This window comes from Ochlerotatus camptorhynchus, unplaced genomic scaffold (assembly GCF_037179485.1).
Source record: "Ochlerotatus camptorhynchus isolate MF236.1 unplaced genomic scaffold, CSIRO-AGI_Acam_v1.1 ptg000189l, whole genome shotgun sequence".
Lineage (NCBI taxonomy): Eukaryota > Metazoa > Arthropoda > Insecta > Diptera > Culicidae > Ochlerotatus > Ochlerotatus camptorhynchus.
The window spans coordinates 269,624-287,500 of NW_027040679.1; the positions used below are offsets into that span (position 1 = coordinate 269,624).

Sequence of the window (17,877 nt, forward strand, 5' to 3'; positions counted from 1 at the left end):
TAAGTAATAAAACTGGTTGAGAATATCACTCTGTTCGGAGTTTTTAGCCGCCATGACTTCTAAGGTTAAGATGGGAAGGTTGCACTGACGATCATCAAATGGCCTGATTATGGCATTTATTGAATGGAATTACCTGATAATACACACTAGACGTAAAACTCACAGTTACTGTTTGAATATTTTATGTTTATTTTAATTGTTTAACAACGTTTTCACAAGTAAATCATGGACCCAACTTTAGGGACACATTTCTTTTCTATGTTCCTAACTTTGGCCCATGAAATTCATTTGACAGCATATAGCAATAAGAGTAACGTCAACAATGTGGTTTGCATTTGGATGATAAGGAACGAACAGGAAGGGAGATTTTTTCTGCCAAATCTGTATAATGAACATCACAATGTTTTGATTTAGATATTCTGCGGTCGAAAGACGATAAGCGAAATTTTTAATTTTTAATTTTTAACTTGAGTGATTTAATGTAGTTTTCGTAAAATTTTCTCTAAGAAATGTTTTGAGGAATGAAGAGTATTAAGTTAACAGTGATAGTGATAAAAAAAAATACATAAGAAAACGTTACCAAGAGCGTTTTTTTTGAGAATCAATCAGGATAGGACGAAGTTGCATCCATAAATAGACCCAATTTGGGGACAATAGACCGATATTACATACATTTCCCTGGTGAGTTTTTGTCTTAAAAAAAGTAAGTTTTTCAACTTTTTGCGGTTCCTGATAGCAAACGACATGATAAGCATATCTAAGCATACCATTTAGCAGTAGAATATCGTTTGCAGGTAAATTAATTGATGAGTTATGATTAAAAACGTAATCTATGGCTGCATATTAGACCGAGGTTAGGGACGTATACCCTATGACGTGTCTGTTTGTTTCAAATCATCTGCTGCTTGCTTCTCTATCCATTCCAATCGACAGAATTCTTCAAAACTGTTTGAAAGCGTTTTTACAACGCTCTAAACTTCTCAGGTGAGTGTGACTATTGTCGGAAGCCTCTTTTTCTTCGGCAACCTTCCCATTAGAACTGCGTGTTAACCAGCTGTTCTATTATCGGCAACTCGAAATCAGCCCCATTTTGTATTACGTATGCTTCATTTGAAGAAAAATCTGGCATAACAGGATTGCTCGGTCCTACAAATATAATCAGATTGAAGCTGAAAGACTAAAGAATCATTTGGATACATTCAGGGAAGTGTGTTGATGGTAAAACATAGTGAAATTAACGTTTAAATTTTGATTGCCGAAAACAGTCAATGGGTGCCGAAGCCGACATTTACTCTATAATAATTGCAATTAATACATTGCAATATTGTCGACTCTAGTTCATTCGTGTCTGTTCTACAACGTACGCATTAATTCAAATTCAATTTAAGTTTAAATTTTTATTTCTTGGATTTGTTATAAATTATTTTGAAAAGTAACTTTTTACACCGTTCTCAGGCACCCTGGGGCAAAATGGCGCCTATAGCAGAACTGGGTTTTATATTTTTTTTTTACTAATCATGTTTTATTACTTCATGCGTAAAGTTAACGATTTACATAGTTGGAGATGCTTAACATCAAATATCAGACATATTGTGGACATTATAGTCGATAGATGAGAAGATACAAGTATAGAGTTGATAGTTCCGGTTCCATTATAGTACGGCAGTGTGAAAATTGTAAATAGAAAGTAGTAAACGAACGAAAGACAATTTTGCGGAAGGTACTAATCAGGCCGATGATCCCCTTTATCAAACTCATCCGTCAACTCGTGGTCCGAAATCATAAAAGAAATTACAAAACAAAACCGTTCGATTTTGGCAAGCTTCATGGTGACGAGCAAGTTCTCTGGATCTCCCTCGAGATGACTGAGGGTTGATGAAAACCAGAACGAAATACCAAAAAGAAGGTCTTGGGTTGGGACAACTATCGATCACATATCATTCGCATCTGAATCAAAACCCTCTCCGAAACATTCTTCAGCACTGCTTCCATCGTGATCGCTCCCCTGGCATTGATTTCTTGCCAACATCTGCAGAGTTTCTGTAGAAAAAGGTTTGCTCAAGAGCTGCTGAGGAACGGATCTGAGCTGAGAAGAAGCCTGTTCGACATATCCCTGTTGCACTGGATTCTAGAAAATTTTCTTGAGAAGTTGAGTCTGAAGTTTCGGAAATGTTTATTTCTTGCTTCCGCAGCCTCCTCAGAAAGTTGACCGATCGGTAGTATGGCATGACGGATTACTTCTGCTCCATGCGCGAGAATCCCATGTAGTAATGGTGTCATAGGATGCCAACCGGCGGCCAAATCCCGCGCAAGGAAGCTGTATCGAGAGTGGTTAACGAAACCTATGTGTGTGGTTATGGATGACGAAACCTACATCAAGGCAGACGCAAAGCAGATACCGGGGCTGGAGTTCTACGTTGCCAAATCACGGTTTGATGTTCCGGAAGACATACGGAAGAAGAATGTGGACAAATTCGCCAAAAAATACTTGCTCTGGCAGGCCATATGCCAATGCGGTAAACTGAGTAAATTGTACATCACAATGGGTACCATCAACAGGGAAATTTACCGCACCGAGTGCCTCCAGAAGCGTCTGTTGCCCTTCCTGTGGTCCCACAGAGGCGAGACATTATTTTGGCCAGACCTGGCATCATGCCATTACGCGCGATCGACGTTGGATTGATACAGAGGCAATAACGTTGTTTTGGTACAAAAAACCGCCAACCCCCCCAAATTCACCAGAGATTCGTCCGGTGGAAAGATATTGGACCATAATGAAGGCCAAAGTTCCAAAATCGTCCAAGGTATTTAAGAACGAGCTGCAGTTGAAGAAAGAATAAATAAAAGTGACCAAAAAGGTCGGCTCCACCATTGCACAAAATGTAATGAGGGGTCTTAAGGGAAAGGTGCGGGCTTTCAGCGATGGAAAGGAAATTGGAGAAAGTAATTATGCCGAAACATAATCCATATGCATTAGTTCAGTCCCTGAAAATTTCAAGAAAATCCGACTTAAAACAAATTTTTGGCGAACACTTTTGTCTGGTGCATTTTTTTCGAGTACAGGCCTTATACTTAGGTCTTCGGCATAGCGTATTAAAAAAATACCTAGTTCCACTTGCACATTTGACCACTGAATGAGTGCGTTTATTCAACTTATATTAAATGAAACCTATAGCTAACCGATAACTGCTGGCTTAACGTTTTTGCTGTGTCCAAGAGTCGTCTCTTTTGTTGCTACCGTCGCCATCGTCGCTGCTATAATGTCCAGCTAAGCATTTCGTTGCCTTTGGTTTATTTCGCTGATGCTGACGTTGATGTTGGTCGATTGAGAAACAAGAATGTGGAACGGTTGCCTTGGGGGCTTTGAACGATGTCTTCTGTAACTACTCCCCCCTCGAGATCGATTCTTCCCGATTCGATGGTCGTTTCTGCTGCTGTCTTCGGTGATGAATTTTCCATTTTCCCGAAACTGAGGCATGCATTTTCCCAATGAAAGTCCTAAACTTGTGAAGGTGTGTTGGATGTTAGTTTTTCTAAACTCCGAGAGTTCTTGTCGGTTATGGATGTGTAATTGATGAAGTTTGTGCAGTGTGATTTGTGGTATTTCGTAATCGGATTGGTTGATGTGTATCCCGTCTAGTGGTATGATGCTTTGTCGTGCTTTGAAGTACAACTCTTTATTATTGAACGTTCTATTATCGAACGTCACAGAACAATTTGAAAAGCTGATCAAATATGTTCCTTTTAGCGTTCTATCAGAGAGGTTACAGTCCGTCGTCATGTTTATGGTTGACGCGTTTTTGGTAATTAAATGATTTTCGGTGAACCGTTTTACCTCTGTGGTCGCCGTGGGTTCAGTGAAAATGCATTTACCCGAATAGCCTCTCCGAAAAGCCTTGAAAAACAATCATCGTTGGATTCGTATGATAGTTGCTCCCGTTTACAACTGCTGTGTTTCTCTATCGACTGACATTCGCCATGGATGAAGTATGTTCAGTTGTGATCAACTAATGCTGTACCTGATGGTAATTTATGGGATTTTCCGTTGATGGGTAGCGGCTCCAATAAAATCCTGTTGAAGATCCGGGTTCCAGCTTAGGGATTAGAATTACAAAATAAAGCTTCCTATTCCTAAAAACTCGTATACCTGATCAGAGGTTATTAAGGGGGTAGTACACTTTGAACGTCCAAAAAGTAACGCATTTTCGTTAATTTTTTTAAGCCAAGGAGGGCAAATATGTTATAACCCATTTATTAGACATCCTTCGAACTACAATTTGTATTTTTTGAACTCGATTGGCGTCTCCCCGTGGCCGGTGCACCAGGTCGCGCGGGCGTCCTCGCGCGAAAGTCAGAAAACGGCGTGGGAAAATACTCCTTTCCATGTGGTCCTGGAACATAAATCGAACAAAAATCCTGATTAGTTATGAAATTTGGATTAGAAATACGTATTCCAATTTTTTTTAAATTATTTTTTTCAAAAGTTTTGGCTTTAGGAAAAAAAAAGTCAATTTTTTCACCCTAAAAATGCTTACAAAATCGTTGATTAAAAATCCATTTTTGACAAAATCGAAAATGTGAATAAGTATTTCTAAGCAAAATATAATTCTGAACAAGAAAACCTAGGCGATATCCAAATTTGATGATAACTGGTTAGAGTTATTTCCCACGCCAGTTTGAAAAACCCCGTTTCGAGATAAACGCGTTTAAAGATAAAATGCTCTCTCAGCGCGCCGGTACATGTTTTAGGAAATCGCTTCGTAAAGCGGTAAGGAATATTCTGGCGGACTTGGAGTCTTTTCTAAATTAAAGTATACATCCCAAGGAACAATTTAAGCCAAAAAAAAATAATGCATTTTTTTGAAAAATCAAAGTGTACTCCCCCCTTAACGTATCATTTTGATTTTCTAACTTTTTAATTATAATCTCTAATTCATCTATACCAAGATTTTTTTTGGAAATGATATAAATTTTACTTAATTGTAAGGTTTCAAATATAGATTCTAAATGATTCTTTGATTGATCAAGTTGGTATGAGATACTACAGTAGGGTAGATGGAAAGGCAGAAATAGCAGAATACAGCAGATAAATTCACTAAACCATAGTAATTTTTACAGCAGAATGTTTTCGCACTATGTCCGCAAAATCGGCAAGCTCCTCAAAAAACCACGCTTTCGAAAACCCTTTCGCTTAAGCACCAGTACGGTAAATCGTACTGCGAGAGGGCGTGTTAAAAAACCGTACCCGGCTAGTCCTCTCAAGGCAGGTCAGGTAAGAACTACCAAAAATTACCGGCAAAACCCAAAACGCGAACAAAACCAAAATCTCCTGATTTAGGGTAGATTCTTCCACAGATCAACCCAGTGGTCGACAAGAAAATGTGAAGCAAGGACTAAACTTTGACACTCAATTTATTCTGGGGGTTCTTGTCCTAAGGCCCTAAACGTGCACGTTTTTTTAATATAAAATTGGCTCGATCTAACCTGGTATTTACTGCTGCAGTTACCGTTGCCGACGGTGCTCGCTGTTGACGCCACGATCACCGACGTAGATGCACTCGATCTAACACGTGGGCCTAGTTCGACTTGGTCGCCGCCAAGGAACTACTCGGAGCAACCACGTTTTAAACGCTTGTCTGGGAGCGCAGTCGACGGTGCTATTATCGACGCCGTTCACTATCGTCGTTACACGGCCGGTCGATGATGACGGTGAAACAACTCCACTCGTGGGCCTAGTTCGACTTAGTCACCGCCAAGGAATTACTCGGAGCCACACGGGGCACGCGAAGATCTTAAAGCGTAGGGTGCCTGGTATGATTTCGTTTCGCACGCTGGTCTGTGGTCTGGGAGCGTAGCGTTCCGGATACCACACAGTCGATGGTGCGACTATCGCAACTGCTCGATAACGTCGTCACACGAACGGTCGATGGTGGACAAGTCCATACGTGGGCCTAGTTCGACTCGGACGCCGCACGTGGGAGCGCAGAGTGCTCGGTATGACCGCGAAGATGGTGACTTCAAGAACCCAATAAAAAAAAACATTCGCCTGAAGGTTCTTCAGGCGATAACGAAAACTTTTAGGGAAACGTGTCGGTCTAACTATTTGCAGTATATTGTTACCTTTTTGCCAATAGCCTTTTAGGCTTCACTTAATCGCACTATGCTACACTTGTGGCAAATATCTAAAGCACACACGGTATTCTCTACTGGTAGTACAATAATACTTCAGCAAATCTGCTTAACGATCCGATCGCTCGCACAGGTCTCACCGGAATGAAATGTAGCTCACATCAGGACAATTATCTTCCACTTCGTGGGTTCAAGAATTGAATAGAATTCTTACGTGCAGTGATGGAAAAGTTCGCGAAAACTCACTATGACTCACGAACTTTTCCCATGGTGAACTTCGTGAAATATCGCGAACTTTTCCAACACTGCTTACGTGTCCTGCTCTGATTGGGTAAAAAAAAAAACATCATACGATGTTGCGCTTCACAAATTTAAATTGTGAAACAATAATATTTAGCGAAGACTACAACCATCAAAAAAGTAGTACGATCCGAGACTAATCTACGGGAGTTCTCAATTTCTGTTTTACCTATTTTTATGTGTTCAGCTTCAGCACCGACAGCTCTGCTCGTAGCGGTGCTGCCATCACTTATCGGTTACAATCTTAAAGGCTTCAACAATGATGGTAAACTTTTGGTTACTCTATTTCCTATTTATATTTTTTTGCCGTACTCTGATTAATTCTTTGGATATGCTGTGCTGATCTGCTACTCGTTAATGGCACTTGTTAATTTATTTATACGGGCCTCCAATCGGTTATTAATCACTATTTGAAAGTTATTTCCTTTTATTTATTCCTGATTCTTATTTCTAATTTCGTCTTATTCAGTATTAATTTTGATTAAACCATTATCATCAAAGTTTCCCGTAATTTATGTTGTGCCATTTTATGCCTGACCCAAATATATTAAAAGCTCCACTCTTAATTCTTCTGCTTGGAGCAAGCTTTGATACAATTTTGTTACTTATAAATATTTCTTTTGCAGCAGATCAGTAATGTCGTTAAAGTTTTTCAGTGATTGTAATCCGAGTACTATTTCGTTTAACCTTTCCAAAACTTGTCTGTAGAGATCCAAGTCACTCTCGTGGTAGAGTCTAAAGTGTCCGTCTGATAGGAAAGTTTCTCCAGTATGTATGGTCAAAAGTCCTGGATTTGTGTCCAAATTTTGAATTTGAATTGACTGAATCCACGTCAACATCGGTAGGTAAGCCAATAAATAGTATGGTTTTCTTCTTCCTAAAATGAGAGTAAATCGCTTAATTACTGCGTATTCGTTTTGTGTTGTTCTTATGTAATCTACGGTTCATGTCATCCACAAAAGTCTTTGTTCTATCTTCGGCCACATGAACTGTAGAATACTTCTCGGCAGTTTTGTTCTTGATGCCTTGTACCCTATGAAAGACCTGGTCATTTGTTTCGAGCTTTGGCTCTTTCTCTCTGTATCTATTTCTTTGGTCTAACATTGTTTTCTGAGTTTTATTCAATTCTATAGTCAATTTCTTTGATGTTTAGAGGTCTTATGTCCTGATATTTAATACCGAAGAAAATCTCTCGAGGTTTTATTTCGTAGCTGAGTATATGGTTTCGTTATCGAGGGTACAATCTATCATGAACTTTTCTTTTTGAGACAGATCTTCATGTCGTTTTTTGATACATCTAAAAATTTCAGCAAGGATTGAATGAAATCGTTCTACGATTCCATTCGTTTCGCTTTGGTTGCAATAATCTTTAAGAATACTAACAAGCAGTCCCATCCTAAAATGAATTCTTGTAATTGTCCTTCTAAATACGCGCGGAAAGACCTCTTTTAATTGTTCGTCTTCATCTTCTCCTATTTTTAAAATGATTTGGTTAGCGAAGGAATTCACAGGGGAAGAAAGGAATTTGAATTTCGCAATTAACACAAATTAAATATTGGTAGTTTGATAACACAATCGCACTTAATAATAGTAAAACTTTTGACTTACGTTTAATACCCGATGTCCTTTCGGAGATCCTGTATTTGCAAGTGGTGTCCGCTGAAATCTTTGGTCCTGCACTATCTTCACGGTAGACCGCCGTTGTTGGATACTGCACTTTATCACTACTCGACACTTAAATCCTACCGACTGTGCCAGTTAAATTCTAGGTCTTCGGAATAGTGTTTAAAAAAAAAAGACCCAGTTCCACTTGCACGTTTGAACACTGAATGAGTGCGTTTATTCAACTTATATTAAATGAAACCTATAGCTAACCGATAACTGCTGGCTTAACGTTTCTGCTGTTTCCAAGGGTCGTCTCTTTTATTGCTACCGTTGTCGTTGTGGCCATCGTCGCTGCTATGATGCCCAGCTTTGGTTTATTTCGCTGATGCTGACGTTGATGTTGGTCGATTGAAAAACAAGAATGTGGAACGGTTGTCGTGGACGCTTTGAACGATGTCTTCTATAACTATATATATTCATATAAGCGGCACCGGTGGTGTAGTAGTAAGCGTGATTGCCACCAGCAGGCCTGGGTTCAATCCTAGTCAGCACCGCCGGGATTTTCTGGTGAAGTAAACCGTTGGTTTCCCGGTTCATGAGTTGATAGGTCGACAGGTAGAGTCCAGATGTATGAGCAGCCTCCCTGGCATTGTTAGCATTGGTACTCAGTACGGAAAACAAGATCGACGGAAAACAAATCAAGCAAAAAATACTACACTAAGACAACATCACTAATCAAGGTGAATCCTAATGCTAAATAATCAAAATAATCACTTACAAAATATCGTTCCTGTGAACAATGGGGACGCATAGTTAAACACGGTCCCCAAAACAATAAAGTTCGCTCTAATATTCCATCCCTCCTCCCACTCGATTGCAAGTTCGTGTCCGGCGCCGTTATTGATCTTTAAAATTTGGAATCACATAAACTTGTACAATGATAACGGAAGGTCACTCTCAACACCATTGAGTTGATTCAATGTGCAATTTCACTGGTTATGATCAATTGCGGAGTAGCAACCATTTGATATGTGCAGTCAGCCTAAGCTAAGCTACATCTGTAAACATTTTACAACAAAATTAAAAAGTTCTAGAATCAGTAGAATACCTACGAGGTGCACACCAGACTGAGTCCTGATTAGCCTCCCAAAATTTGAACTTCTTTAGTAAGAAGCTGACTTGGCACAAACCATTTTAAGTTTATATGGAAATTACTATGGGAAAACTTATGTTTTTGTTCATATGTATCTAACAATTCACCACATCAGTATGCGTTTCAAAATGATAGCAGTGATTGTAGCAAATTTTCCCAGCTACAACAAATTTTCCCAGCTGAAACTTCTTAATCAAATGTAAGAAACAAAAGTTATTAATGATACAAGGCACTGATGTTTTATGATTATGCTCATTCAACTGTTCAGCAGGCAACATTGGTGTTTCTGGTGCGAAGAATAGATCACAGATATCATGGCTACTATGTCACACTGCAGAATACAGTGTTGCCCATAGAACAGCTGCTTTATCATGCCATAAGATTATCAATCTCTTAAACAATTAATAACAATTTAATTTGACATTTGGCTGAAAAAAACGATATTCCGCAAAGTTGTGGCTTAGAAAATTTGCCGTAAGAATAGTTATAGAAATTTTTGAAAGAGCAATAATGAGAATGGGTAGAAGACAATGAACAAAAAGTTTGGTTTTCCCATAGTAATTTCCATGTAAGCTTCGAATAGTTTGTGTCAAGTCAGTTTCTTACCAAATGAGTTTAAATTTTGCGAGGCTAATTTGGACCTGATTTGAAACCGTTTGAGCACTGTGGAGTGAAAATTTCAAATTTTGCATTATTCTAATGTGCACTACATGACGATGCGAGACGACTCGACATCGGTGATTTTTGTTTAATCGTTCATTTGAAAGACATAGTTCTTTAGAACAGTTTTCTCTGCTTAAAAACTTACCGTTTGAACTCGCCTGACTGTATAGCCGAAACACCTCTTTTCCATGATACATTTATTTCAACAATTTATTGTAAACCCATCACTTCACAGCTTTATTCAACGACTTGCTACAAGCATCCACTCACAGAGCTCGAATCAGCATACAGCATGAACTACATCAAAGTGTAACAATTGTAACACACTACTCGAGCTTAGAGGGTTTCGGTGTTACATTTCTCATTATTATTACTATCCTCTACTTGCCCTACGGTGCCACACCACTCGGATTCCATGCAGAGCAAGTTTCAATACACGGTCTGACTCGCGATTTAAGAGCCACCTGCTATTATTTCACCGCCACCGTAATCGTCAAGTACTTGCAAAGCAACATTAATGAAGGTGTAAATTACTGACGCTGCTGCTGGTACTCAAAGGATCGGTTTACCATTGGAAAGGAGCACAACTGAGCTGGTACGATTATACGATTTAAGTAGATATTTGCACTCTGATATAGTAGTGACACCGAGCTGTGGTCCATAATGAGGGGCAGCAGTGAAGTGTTGTTTGTCGAGAAATTCCAACATCGGATCAATCGGCAGACGTATGGCTTCGCATTATGCAAATTTCTGTCTTCGAATATGCAAATTTATGTCAGTGATGTTTGAACACATCACTATTGGAATGCGATAATCGCCTTTTGCGGTAAATGGTTTGGAATCCACTTTCGAGCTTCTTATGATGTTACTCGATTTATTCCGACTGCTAATGTGTATTATGGGTTATGTGAATCTTGGTCCAACAGTTCGATCTTTCTCAAGTATTCTGTAATATTTATTGAATGTAAAGTTGGTTGTTTGTTATAAATTTGTATTTGAATTTGCATTTATTAATTTATACTTGCAGAGTAAGGGTTCACCCTTATATGATTTCTACAATTGGGTTCTTTATTGTTCACACCACATTCTGTGCTATTTCATACGAATTCAGCTTATAATAAATATAAATAGGGGAAATGGATCTAAGATTGAGCCCATCACTAAAAATCTGCTATTTATCAATTTTATCTAGATGAACACGTCATTGGGACGGTACTAATGAATATTGTTTGTCGCTATTGAAAATTAAGTCGATTGCTAAATTTATGTATGGGTCCAAGCGGTACCGGTGGATTAGTGGCAAGCTTGATTACCTTTCACCCCAGCGGGCCTGGGTTCAATACCAGTCGGTGCCACCGGGAAGTGCAGCCGTTTGTTCGACACTGGGGTGGGCTGTATCACCGGACAGATTTTGGTACTTATGTGGAATGCACACGCGACGTTTGGTAACGTAAAAAGCACTTTTATTTTTGTCTAATAAATACCCAACTGTTCGGACACTGTTTATTTGATTTGCCTTTCGATAGAAGGACAGAGTGTATCATCTGCGCGCGCGGATAATTTATTACTATTGGTAATTACGTGTCAGGCACTGGCTACTTTGGAAAACTGCTTTGTTGCCTGCTTCCTTCTTCGGTTGATCTTGATTTCTAGGAGTGACGCTCCGATCGGAGCAGCACCACCCTATTTTTTCCGGTTGATTCCGGTTCACTGATTTCTTGCTTTCTGTACTAAACAAATTGACGAATGACTTCGAACGTCGGGATGTCCACGATGCCTGACTCGGGAGGCTTCTGGTCTCCACGAGTGCCTGATTTCCCTATAAAATGAGATGGGCCTTTTTCAACTGAATTACAGAAATACATATTGACTTGCCTACAGCGCCAATGACGACGATCCTCGTTCATCATCGTGATACGGTATGCCAGTAGAATGATTATCAGAATGGTGTGACGACATCTAATTCAGCGTTGAAAAACCACCGGTACGGATTGGCCAAACCCGTTGATGATGTTGGATGTTGCGCTAAGAGGGAGAGTACCATTGCTCCTTTCGTTGGATTGGTTGTACTACCGGTTCTCTACTTCTACGACGACAGAATGATTTTGGACAGTAACTGGTTTTGGACATACTGACAGATGCTGACAGATGCTTTACAGGACGATACTGATATTTATTTCAGGACTGGACAGGACATCATTATGGACGCTTAACATGCTTAACTGACGGACTGGATGACATCACTGGTAACTGGACTGGTTGGACTGGTTTGTGGATCCCGAGTTTTTCGGATTGTAAACGGAAGCGTGCCGAAGCGCTGAAGCGAAGGAGTTTTAATTCTCCTCATAAATTGACACAGCTTGATTGTCTCGAATGGGAAGGACGCATATTTTCGAGATAGCTCTCCGGAATAGACCGTCCTTCGTTCTCACGGTCACTACGCGAATATTACGATCGGTACCCGGGTGAACCTCTACTACTCGACCCAGTTTCCATTTCATCGGTGGAAGATTGTCCTCCTTCACGAGAACCATTGTGGCAACGGAGATGATATTCCGTCGGTGAGTCCACTTGGTTCGGTTATGGAGATCAGACAGGTATTGCGAGGACCATTTCTTCCATATTTGCTGCACGAAGCCTTGAGATTTTTGCCACAGTGAAAGACGATTCTCCGGGATATAACTGAGGTCCGGCTCTGAAACAGCTGTTAGCGGTAGCTGTACGAGGATATGACCAGGTGTCAATGCTTCGAAATCCGTTGGGTAATTGCTGATCGGCGTCAACGGACGGAAGTTGATGATTGCTTCCACTTGGACTATCACCGTTTGCATTTCGTCGTGCAGTAACCAAATATTATAAATTAACAATATGGTTCACTCTTCTATTATCCCCAAGACACGATTTTTCCCGATACTAGCGGCTCTAGTGACGCGAAAGGTGACTAGCACACTGTAAATTGAGCGTAACAAGGCTATGACAAACAACTCACTGTTGAGTAAAATTTAACCACACGGTAAGAAAAAAATGGTCAAAATTAAGTTTATATCTCAAACGCCGCCGGGATTTTCTGAGGTACAAAATATCTGATCACGAAGGGTGGGTGTAGAAGCTGCTTCCCGAGCGTCGGTACACACTAATCCAGCATTTAGTTGTTCGGTTTTTTTTTTGTACTGGGCTTACACGGTAAAACGAAAGATTTACTGAACATTCAGTTTAAATCAGGTGAATAACCGACGTTCTGCAAAACACAAACTGAACTTCGGTATCGTTTGATGCAAAATACTGAACACAGAATATTTATTTACTGAGAAAGTCGTTAATTTCAAATTTTCGTGATTTCACGAAAAGTCAGCAAAAATAATTACTGTACCCAAAGTAGTCTTTATTTTTTTAACCGATTGTCAGCAAAATAGCCACCTTGTTTTACCGACCACGAATTGTAAAACTCTAAACTGTCAATTTTATTCCCGCCGCCATTTTAGCTTCAGTAAAATCCGGGAGCAAGTGTTTAATCGCGCGGTTTTGTTAAAACTTGAATTATATCATGACGGAACTGAGAAAGCTCGACAGCGAAATTGAAGTACTATTTCGTTAGTACCAACAATTATTATTTACTCTTTTTGCAGTTCCTTGATCTCCAACAAATTTTGATTAACAAAATGGATGTTTGCATTGTTTGCTTTCACTGTCGACGCGCTATTCCGGGGTACGTCAAGGGATTAAGTCGTCATATTAATTGGCATATTATAAACGGTGAATTGCACCAGGATTCATGCTTTTATGACTGCAAATTCACTACTTTTAATATAACTGGGTAACACGGTATAATAATGAACCAAATAACTGTCTTTTCAGTTAAATTGCAGCAAAATAAACAAAAAGAAACTACTGGGTTTTCCAGTATACGCAACTCGAACCAATTACTGAATGAACAGTTATTTTTGACAGATTGACTTTACGGACAGTTCGGTAATGCAAATTATTTCTGTGATGACTACTGGGCGATCCGCAATTCAAAAACCCAGTAAAATTTTACTGACTCCAGTAATCTAAAGTTAGTGTGTAGCATTGGTATTCAGTACGGAAAACAAATCAAGGAAAAAAAAGTTTATTTCACCCAACTAGGCACTATGTGGGAAGCCAAAAGTAAGTAAAGTCCCATGTATTAATTATATGATTTGAGTAGTAGTTATACTGAAGATCCGAGAGATGTTACCCCTTCAGTGGTAGGAAAATCATTTTTGCTGTATGGAGAATATTAGAAAATCCACGATTTGTGACGAAACATGCTTTCACAGAAGGAAACAAATAAACGAGTGTTTACCTTATCACCATAGTAATGTACTCGTGCAATTTTTGTGCATCTAAAACTGCCCATAAATACGATAATGAATAAAAACTGAAAATTTTCATGCATTTTCAAATGGTTTCCTACCATTCCCATACATTCGAAAATGACTGGCCCTCTGCATGTGGATGATGTCAAAAACAACATCACATGATTAATTAATTAATCATGTTTTGTTGTTTTTAACATCATCCACATCCAGAGGGCCAGTTACTTTCGAATATATGGGAATGGTAGGAAACCATTTGGAAATGCATGAACATTTTCAGTTTTTATTCATTATCGTCTTTATGAGCAGTTTGGAAGTTGTCACAAATGACATCAAGATGCCTAGCCGGAGTAAATTTTGTTCTGAATAGTTTTCAATCCGGCAAGTAGGCTTACTCAGATTGGGCTTTTCCGCTTTTCGCGCTGCCGTTCCGCTTCCGCTGTAATTGTATGTATGTATGTATGTAAGGTAGCCACCATCCCTTCGAAGATCTTGTCTTGTATGCAGCTCCACTTAATAGCAAGATCAATTTGAGCTACCGATCTGAATTCACAATATCGCTGTATGAAGGGCCAAAAACGGTGGGGTGGACCCGTAAGCAGAGACACTTACGCGAAATCCACGGGAATTTAAGAATCTCCTTCCAACGATACGATCCAACAAATCGAATAACGCAATTCGCAATACTTATTAAGCTTCCTACAGGATGGTTTGTTAAGAAGGGCGCGTCAATCTCACTGAAACTGTTGGAGTAGAATTCACACCATCACAATCGAATCGGTAGGATAAAGAAAATGATAGTGTTTATTCCCTCCTAGACTCCGGTTGTCATACCACTCCAATCGTCCAGTTTCAGGTCAATTGATACCCTGATGCTCCCTCCCAACCCAGTATTTATTTATATTTATATTTATATAGTAAACATATGTAATGGAGAAATGAGATATATCAGAACATTAAAATACGTAATAATGAAAATACATTTATATGGATAAAAAAACTGGTATTCCGCAATGAAAATGATAATTATTTTACATACAATATGATGCAGCCACAGACAAACAGACGTAACTCTTCATTGTGTGTCTTCGTTCATGCATTTAACGGTTGATTTGAATATTATCAGTTCCGCAAACTACTCGCCGCAGCGCTGGCATCGGATCACTTTGACGTTTCCATACATTCGATAGAACTTTTATGCAATATTGTTTACGAGTTAGCTAGCAAGCTTGTTTTCCGCGAGAAGCCAGAGAGATGTCGTTACTGAGGTTATATGTTTTGAGATACTATGTTTTCAAGAACAAGTTTTTCAAAGAGTTACGTCTGTTTGTCTGTGATGCAGCTCTATGTCTCCTCAGCTCCCAATAAGGAAGATGTAACCCTGAAATTTCCAACAAAAGACACAGAAAAAGAGATGTTGTTAGTAAGTTGGGTTCGTTGGATCAGGATTCACCTTGATAAGTGATGCGACCATGGTTTTAAATGAATCAGTGTTATCATGCATTATACTTGGATTTGCCCGAAGCCAAAACCAAATGGTGTATCATTGGGCCTTATTACTGCCGTTCCGCTTCCGCTGTAATTGCGTAATAAATAATAAAGCGGAATGAAACGATGCAAAATGGAAAGCAGAATCAAAACAAAACCGCCAATAAGGCTACCAGAAACTCAAATTTCTAATGGTGATAGGGTTACAAGAAGTTCAAAATAAAAATAAACCCCGTTAATATGCACATTCAGATTAACGGGGGTCCACAGTATTGCAGGATATTTGGACACCGCAAAAATCTCCCTTTTATACCTGCACCATTCTAAACATGCGATTATAAACATTTCCCCAGAATTTGGGTACATTTTACTCATCGTAATAAAACTGGTTTACTCAGATTCTGCCAACTCCTTACTGCACATAAGAATGGGTACCGTCTACCCAGTCTCAGAGTACACAGAAAATGAAACCTACCCGAAGCTTGAGTTTAAACAACTCAAATTTAAGTAAAACCGCAGTAAACTCAGCACGGAAAACACGATCGACGGAAAACAATCAAGAAAAAAAAATCTCTGTTAAATCTATATAGTATTTTGTACTTACGACCACTTTAAATGTCCGACGACTGCACATAAAAACTCTCCATAGTATAGTCCACAACACTCAATTTTATCGTTTTTGTTTTGAGTTATGAAGGTTTTGACGTATGATAGAGAAAGCTAGTAAGTAGAGAAACATGTAAAAAAAAGCCTATTTACCAAATGTAAACAATGACTTTGAACGATTTCTCATGAGTATTGACTCAATCTGGCAAACTGACACCAACATCTGAGAGATAACTTACTCTATCAGATGATATAGTTAGTTTGAGTGGGCATGTTGCAATTCGGGAACAACCGACATTTAAATGCATTGCATACATTTGGCTTGTACGCCTTTGCACATGTTGCTGCATGGAGAACGAGGTACTCAACACGCTAACTTGAAAGTACCCATTTATAAGTAAAAAAAGGTCAATTTTGAAGAAAAGTGACTAAACTAGTTTTAGTCGTTTTTTACCCATTAATGAGTAACTGTTATCCATTAATGGGTAACAGATACTCATTAATGGGTAAAAATTGCTAATTTAATGGTAAGTCACTTATCTTTAAAATTTATATTTTTCACCCAATTATGGGTACTTTAAAGTTAGTTAAAAATGGAGTTCACTTTCACTCATCATGTGGCTTTCATGAGGCTAGCTAAAATTAAATAAATTATGAAAACTAAATTTTGAGAAATCCTCATCAATAATCCATTCAGTGAAAATAACCTAACCATCAATTGAATGCAATTGGCGTACACAGCGACTCTGTAGCTCTTTACTCCTATGTTAAAATCTATAAATAAACTTCAGAATGTGCGTGAAACATGGCGGACTTTGTGATAGTACGAATAGTACCGGTGGAAACTAACGATTTTAAATTGATTCACTACTTGAATTGCCTATTGGTCCCAAGCAAATCGATTAACGTACCCTATTCTTGTCAAAATTCTAATACTACACTATGTTTGTTTTGATTCTGTATGGAAGTTTGACAGATAAAACGAGGGGTTCGAGGGTTTCCTATGTTTCAAGGCGTGCATCGATTAGCTTGGGACCGAAGATAGTACCAGAACTGAGCCAAAAAGTTGAGCACATTTTTTCGGGACCTTCTGGTCTTAGAATTACCTCTATTGTACTATCCTTTCACTTAACTGAAAAATCCCTTAAGAAACTGTCAATCATTTCTAGAAGAGACCATTTTTCGACGGTGCCGTCAACGCCAATAAAGGAGCACGAACGAAGGCGATGAAGCACACAAAAATGACAGTATCAAAGGCAGCGCAGGTTGTTATGATTTTCATCCAAAAATAAGTTAAAATTTCCCAATGGTGAAAACATGACGGTTGAATACTTATAACTTAAAATCGAATACATTTTGTTTTTGAGGTTTTTTTTAACTCAAGTGTTTTTGAGTGTTTTTTCTTACCGTGTTTGTTAATCTATTACCCAAAATTGGGTTAACGATTATTACCGTGTTGAAAGTTTTCCTTCTGTCAGTTGCCAATGTGGTATGTAAAGAGGGATGGCAGATATAATTTGCATTTTCTTTTGTTTGTTTGGATTACCTCTAAGCTTATTGTACATTCAAACTATAGCAGATATAACGATATTTAGG

General features: G+C 38.9%; 1 protein-coding gene across 1 annotated transcript in view; it reads left to right on the forward strand.

The window, feature by feature from the left end:
• The window catches only part of LOC135702243 (kin of IRRE-like protein 1), a 185,540-nt gene that overhangs the window by 70,161 nt on the left and 97,502 nt on the right, over positions 1–17,877 (forward strand). The window lies entirely within an intron of this gene.